At 41.6% G+C, this 7,011-nt stretch overlaps 1 protein-coding gene across 1 annotated transcript in view; it reads left to right on the forward strand.

Annotated features, from left to right (window-relative positions):
• Positions 1-620: 620 nt before the first annotated feature.
• Positions 621-7,011, forward strand: part of zeb2b (zinc finger E-box binding homeobox 2b) — a 107,985-nt gene continuing 101,594 nt past the window's right edge. The window contains exon 1 of the mRNA XM_031297790.2: positions 621-687. The gene's annotated coding sequence lies outside the window, so the exon portion shown is untranslated. The remainder of the gene's footprint in view (positions 688-7,011) is intronic.

Genomic DNA, 7,011 nt, shown 5'->3' on the forward strand with positions numbered 1-7,011 from the left:
TCTTGGGAGTCGCATGTCCAATTACATGACTTCTGGGTAACAAAGGCCTTTTGCTGCCATTTATTAGTAGTGAATGAAACCAATATTTGGAACCGATATGCATTTACAGTGAAAATGAAAATCTAAATTAAGATTTTGGAATCTTACAAACTCCCAACACAAAACTTTGTTTAAATGCTTTAAGCAATTATTTGATAACTGAGAAACTTCCAACATAACACCCAGTAACAGAGAGTCACATAGTGTTGTTGGGGGTGCAGGGGAGGGCGCATTAAGTCAGACTCAGTGGTGAGTGAAACCGAAGCAGAGGGACAGACACAGAGCTCTAGCCGGGGCCAAAGTAGAACACTTTTTAATGTATAACTTCATCGGTTATCAAGCAAACAAAACGCAGATACAGATAATCAGCAAACGACCAAGAAAAACGGCCCGATAATCAGCCAGGGCCGATAATGGGCCAGGGTCCCTATCTGAAATTGTGATAATGTTCCTCTAAATAGAATCACCGTAACATCTCTTACTGTTTGTCCATGTGCATATGTTGCACTATTACATGTGATTGCAGATCTTGTTTTTCTACCCAAACACAGTCTCCGGGCACTGCATCCTACCAGCTGATGCGCGGTTCGTGTCGAGAGATCTGACTGAGTGGAAAATCTCGGCGAGCCGGACAAGGTTTCTGCCAATGTAAGTCAGATCTTTTTTAATTCTATCTCTGTGTCCTGAGAGGGTGTAAACTCATATACAGAGGCAGATATTAAGAGGGCGCCGATATGCAAATGTCTGTCGAGATTAGAGCTACAACAATTATTCAAATGTTTGATTCATTATTCATCGGAGAACGCCGTCAATTATTAATTTCAGCGAGCGATAAGTCGTCTTTTTTTTTTCTTCTCTTCTTCCTTCTTGTCAGAGGGAAAAGTTTTTCTTGTGGGTTCTATGGAGAGTCCCCATCAAAAAAGCATTTTCATTTGTCAAGTACAGTAAATGTGCGGGACTTGTTTTTGGTGACGCCGGTACAGAGACCACAACTGGATCAGGCATGAGACAGTTAGGACGCTCCCTCGGTGCTGGGAGCGTTTCCATAGCGATTAGTAGAACTACTGACCATTTACAAGGCTTCCCTTACTGTCATTAATCAGCCGATAAAGAATCTCAGCAAGTCATCGCCGAGTGGTTTAAAATGCATACCATGTACCACATAATCTCTCTTTACTGTTTACTGAAATAATGAAGGTAAACAAGTTTAAAAAAAAAAAAAAAGAAACCAAACAGCAAATTATTAAAAGGTAAAAAGGCATCTTGTAAAAATAATTGTACAATTAAGTCTGTCTGCATTTGTATCAAAGGGGTCAACGCATTCTCATGAATGGGTCCGTGTGATATCGTACGAAAATGTATGCACACCCAAACGTATGATATCTTACGAAACTAGGAGACCGCCAGCTGGTCACGTGACGCCGCTGGCTATGAGCTCCATGACGCTAAGCGGAGGTTGCTAGTTGTTAGATAGATAGATAGATAGATACTTTATTGATCCCCAAGGGGAAAGTCAAGGTCCCAGTAGCTTAAAGACATCACACACAACATACAGATCATAAACAGGATGATAAAATAACAAATCCACATGAATAATATGGACAATAAAAGAAAAGATACTAAATTAAAAAAATCCACATGAATGTACTAAGGGATGTATAAGCATGAGAGGCTTGCAGTGACAGGGCCGGGACTGACCCTGTGATTCAGTATGAGAGGGTGTGTCATGGTGGTAGTGCAAATAAGTCCAATAGTGCAAGGATAAAGTCTAGAGGTCAGCATTAAATATGGACAACAAATATGGTTGTTTAAGCCGCTACAGAGCTCCGCCACAGCTCGGTCGTATCAGCAGCAGTTAGTAGATGTGTTCAGGCTGCTACAGAGCTCTGGGACGCCAGCTACAGTGCTCCGCATGGTGCTCCGTCAGGTCAGCGGTAGTTGAGCGTTCAGTTACCCGAGAATAGGTGACTTTGAGCCGGGTACAGAGCAACGTGAGCTACCGGTCGTTTCAGCGGACCATACCGTTAACTTTAGGCGACAACATTTGAGCGTTGTGATGCGACGAAAGTTAAGAGTAGGCACCAAAACGACTAGTTAAGTTTAGGAAAAGATTGTGGTTTGGATTAAAACACTCCCAAGGAACACCCAAGTCTTTAGATTTCCCCTGGGAAGCGAACTCCGCTCCACAGCCTATATGTATATATGTGTATATATATATATATGTGTGTGTGTGTGTGTGTGTGTGTGTGTGTGTATATATGCATATAGTATTAATTGGTAACTTTGATTTAATCCATACATTATAAATATTGATGCGATAACACTGCATGCCACTGGGAAACATTGATGTTATGCACCTAAAAGTGAGAGAATAAAAGAGACAAATATAAACATTGTTGGTTCAAAATTAAAAAATCTATATATGCACATTGCGAGAGGGCAGAAATCAAAAGCACAATAAGACATATAAGGTATGAGGTAGAATGAAAGCTACTACTCATGTGTCTGATGGTACTAAAAAAAAAGAGAAGAGTTTGTATTCAGTGGTCTCTCCCAACGTGTTCCTTTGGAAGCCAGGCAGCATCTGACCCCTCTCTGCAGGAAAAGAAGGAAGAAGAAAAAACCGATGCCTAACACATGTTATGTTTGTCTCTTTCTTGTAAGAGTCTCCGTTGAATAAGTGGTCATTTGTAGAAGCCTCTACACAGTTTGCGGCTAACAAGAACAACATCAAAAAATCAATACTTTTTTTTTTGGGTGTAAGCATTTGTTTCTGTCTGCAGCAATCTGCTATGCAGCAATCTTGTTCTCCGTCGCTTCCTTATTCAACAGAGATAGATCAGAAACGCTCAGAAAAGAGAGTTGTTCTCTCTCTCTCTCTCTCTCTCTCTCTCTCTCTCTCTTGCTCTCGGCAAATGTAAACCTAATTCATTTTGCATGTTTGAGGAGTTTTGAGCCTTCGCCTCTCTCAGTCTTTAATTGTCCGTCAATCTCCGGAGCCGCTGCGTCGTAGAGGCTCTCTTGTGGTGGCTATCACAGAGCCAAAACCCCGCCGAGAGATATCGAGTTTTTGATGTCACAGAGCTGGGAGAGCCACAAACAAAGCGTCGAGACGAGACGCGTTTTCTCAGATACTCTGGCTTTCACTGTCGTGCATTCGAAAAACCCCTCTGAAAATGCCAACAACAGCAGCATGCGTTATTTTAATTAAAGAGGCAAACGTTGCTTTATTTTCAGGGCTGAAGCACAAACAGTATGCTGAGGGTTTAACACTCGAGAGGGCGAGCCGCAGCCACTTGACAGCTGTTTGGAATTGTGGAAGGCAATTTTTCCCCCCGGAGACCCACTTTCTGGTCGGTCCAGCTTTATTTGATTCTCTACATCAGGGGTCTTCAAGGTTTTTTAAGGCAAGGACCCCTGAGAAAGAGACTAGTGTAAAATGAAGTTGCATATTGAACTTACAATACAATAACGTGTAGGGCAGCCTAAAGCCTTTATACTTACCTTTTTAGTGCATAGAATACTAAGCTATTACTACTACTATTAATAATATTAAAATAATAATTGTGGGCATGATTTTATAAATCATGTTTGACCGGGCTTTTTCAACATGAACTAAAGCCACGCTTTAGAGCGCTGGATTCAATCGGAATCGTCATTTTTTTAAACAATTCCAAGCCTGAACCGGTTCTCGCTGCCCAATCCTACCGACTCCTACAGCTGAGCGCCGACCGCCGGTGAACTTGCACTCAGCGTCTTGTTTTTCTCTCTACTAATAAGTCAAAAAAACATAATCGTATGAAGGAGCTACTACATCTACTAAAATTCAAACGATGCCCAACCCTACCTACTGGAAAACATCAAATAGAAAATACATTATTTTACGTCACAGATTATTTGTGCTGCGGGCAAGTCTGAGTCATCATGATGAGGCGTTTTACCCCTAATAAATATAAAAACTCCCCTCTTACTTCATGTCTGAGAGATGTCATTATGTCAGATGCATGCATGATGCAACCGCTGAGAAAAGCATCGCCGCCCAACACATGAGGATGAGGTGTTGCTAAGATTTTCTGGGGCTAACCCACACTTTAAATGATTATGGATTTTATTCTCAGTTTTTCACTGGGGGAGTTTAGGATTTCCCATGCTGGATGGAACTATTGTTTTGAAGTTGATTTTATGATCCTGTAAAGATATCCACTCTAGAGGGTGAAGCTGAATCATTGTGCTTGGCCATCAGCCGTGTGCTTGGCCATCAGCCGTGTGCTTGGCCATCAGCCGTGTGCTTGGCCATCAGCCGTGTGCTTGGCCATCAGCCGTGTGCTTGGCCATCAGCCGTGTGCTTGACCATCAGCCGTGTGCTTGGCCATCAGCCGTGTGCTTGGCCATCAGCCGTGTGCTTGGCCATCAGCCGTGTGCTTGGCCATCAGCCGTGTGCTTGACCATCAGCCGTGTGCTTGGCCATCAGCCGTGTGCTTGGCCATCAGCTGTGTGCTTGGCCATCAGCTGTGTGCTTGGCCATCAGCTGTGTGCTTGGCCATCAGCTGTGTGCTTGGCCATCAGCTGTGTGCTTGGCCATCAAGTGGACGACAAAACACACAGATCACTTTGGTCTTGTCAATGGAACCATTTGGCAACTTTTTAAAAGTAAACTTTCCATTCAGAATCTTATTGGCATCCATTTCGGCGTCTCGCGCTCGCCATCCACTCAAAACGTAACGTTAGCCTACTACTCTTTGGCCGGCTTGCAAGCCCAAACAAGTGTGTGCGCATGGTTTGCGTGCCTGTTGTTTTGTTTCTGGTCTAGCTAGATCCGGTGTGGCGTTGTAGTTTTTCTAACGTTACTAATTGTTGCAACAGCATGTGAAACAAACGAGAGAAAAGAACGTTAATCTCGCGATAAAAAAAATGTATGCCATTAAAATGCGTTTACGTTGACGCCGTTAATAACGCGTTTAACTGACAGCACTAACAGAGACCCAACAATTCCAGTAATTCCCCCAAGAGCAAGCATTTAGTGTGACAGTGGTGAGGAAAAACTCCCTTTAGGAAGAAACCTGGGACAGACCCAGGCTCTTGGTAGGCGGTGTCTGACGGTGCCGGTTGGGGGTGTGATGAATAGTGGCAATAATAGTCATAATAAAGATAATGGAACAGTGACTAGAAATAGTAGTCATAGTAGTTCATGGCGTAGCAGGGCACTGCAGAGCGTAGCGGGGTGTAGCAGGGACAGCTGCAACCATGATTTTGGTGCCACCCTAATCCATTAAATTAAATTAAAAGTGTTGGCACAAATGATCAGCTTTTGGCACCTCCGGGCCAAAGACATCCAGTGTTAGTGTCATATGTTTCACTTGTCGCCACATCAGTTTGGTGTTGCTTTGACCTTTGACCTCCTTGGTTTTGTTGTGCGTAATGTGGGACAGGAGCTTAAACCTAATCTCTAGTTACAGTTCAGATACATAAATATTACATGTTAGGATTTTGTGTGTGGGTGTGAGTGTGTGTGTGTGTGTGTGTGTGTGTGTGTGTGTGTGTGTGTGTGTGTGTGTGTGTGATTTTGTGTGTGTGTGTGGGTGTGTGTGTGTGTGTGTGTGTTTTTAATGTTATCTGTTGATTGTTTGAGCAGACGATGCAAGAACATGTTCTATGTGAACAGACAATAACGTTTTTATCTTATCTTATTTTGGCTGCATATAAACATCTGAATTTCTCCTTTTTTTCAAATTCATGACCCTTCTGTCTCAGCGGTGGAAGAAGTATTCAGATCATTTGCTTAAGTAAAAGTACTGATACTACACTGTAAATAAGTTAAAGTGAAAGTGCTGCATTGAAAATGTGACTTAAATAAAAGTATGTAAGTGTTTTTTTATGTTGTCTTTTAGCATTAGTATAATCAACTTTTATTGTATAGGGCCAAACTCTCCTCCCATTGTAGAAAGTGTAAAAGATCCAACCAGTTGTGTGTTTAATGGTCTCATCATCTCAGCTGGACTTGTAGGCTGTTATATTGTTGGCTAGTTTACTTTAGAATAAAACATCAGATTTTATAAACTACATGTGTTTTATGTGCAGAAATCTTAATGTGTAAAGTAACTAGTAACTAAAGCTGTAACAGATGAATGTAGTGGAGTAAAAAGTACAATATTTCTCTCTGAAATGTAGCAGAGTAGAAGTAGAAAGTGGCATGAAAAGAAAAGACCCAAGTAAAGTACAAGTACCTCAACATTTGGACTCAATACTGGAGTACATGTACTTAGTTACATTCCAAGATCAATGAGCGATGTGTAAAGAGATAATTTGGTTCTAAAGCTGAAACGTTGATGTCTACTTTTTGAAATTCCTCAAATCTCTTTTGAAAACAAACCCTAACACCTTACGGTGTGTTGTACGAATTGTTTCGGTGCTTGAAATGAGTTTACCAAAATCTTAGTTTATATATATATATGATTCAAATAGTAAATCATAAATCAAAAAAATAAAGTCTTGAATTCAAAAGTCGTCTGAGCACAAATGATCCATACGATAGCACTTTATTGTCAGTTCAAACCGAAATGTATTTGGCGTTCCCGAGCATCGCCGCACAAAAGAAGAAATAAAGAAAAATACACACATAACTAGACAGCAATGACACATATACAGTCCAAAGACGAAGACATATCAACAGCCATGTCCAACGAAACATATTTAGTGACATCCTCGGATCCCGATCTTAATCGTCAGCGAACTAATTTGGGTTTAGCAACAGGATAGACTGATGTATAAAAGAGTTCTTAAGCCTGATGTATCTAAACGAAGGGACTCTGTTAGCCTGTTAGACAGAAGTTAAAACATGCATGGAGTCAGATGAATACCCAGTTGGAAAAAAAAGGAGGGTTGCTCTTCGACGATGGAGATTCTCGATGGAGTGCTAAACCCTAAAATCCAACAGGCGTGTTCCAAACAGTGAAGAAAAGGTAGCACATCTCA

The sequence above is a fragment of the Sander lucioperca genome, chromosome 24, assembly GCF_008315115.2.
Source record: "Sander lucioperca isolate FBNREF2018 chromosome 24, SLUC_FBN_1.2, whole genome shotgun sequence".
In the NCBI taxonomy this organism is placed as follows: domain Eukaryota; kingdom Metazoa; phylum Chordata; class Actinopteri; order Perciformes; family Percidae; genus Sander; species Sander lucioperca.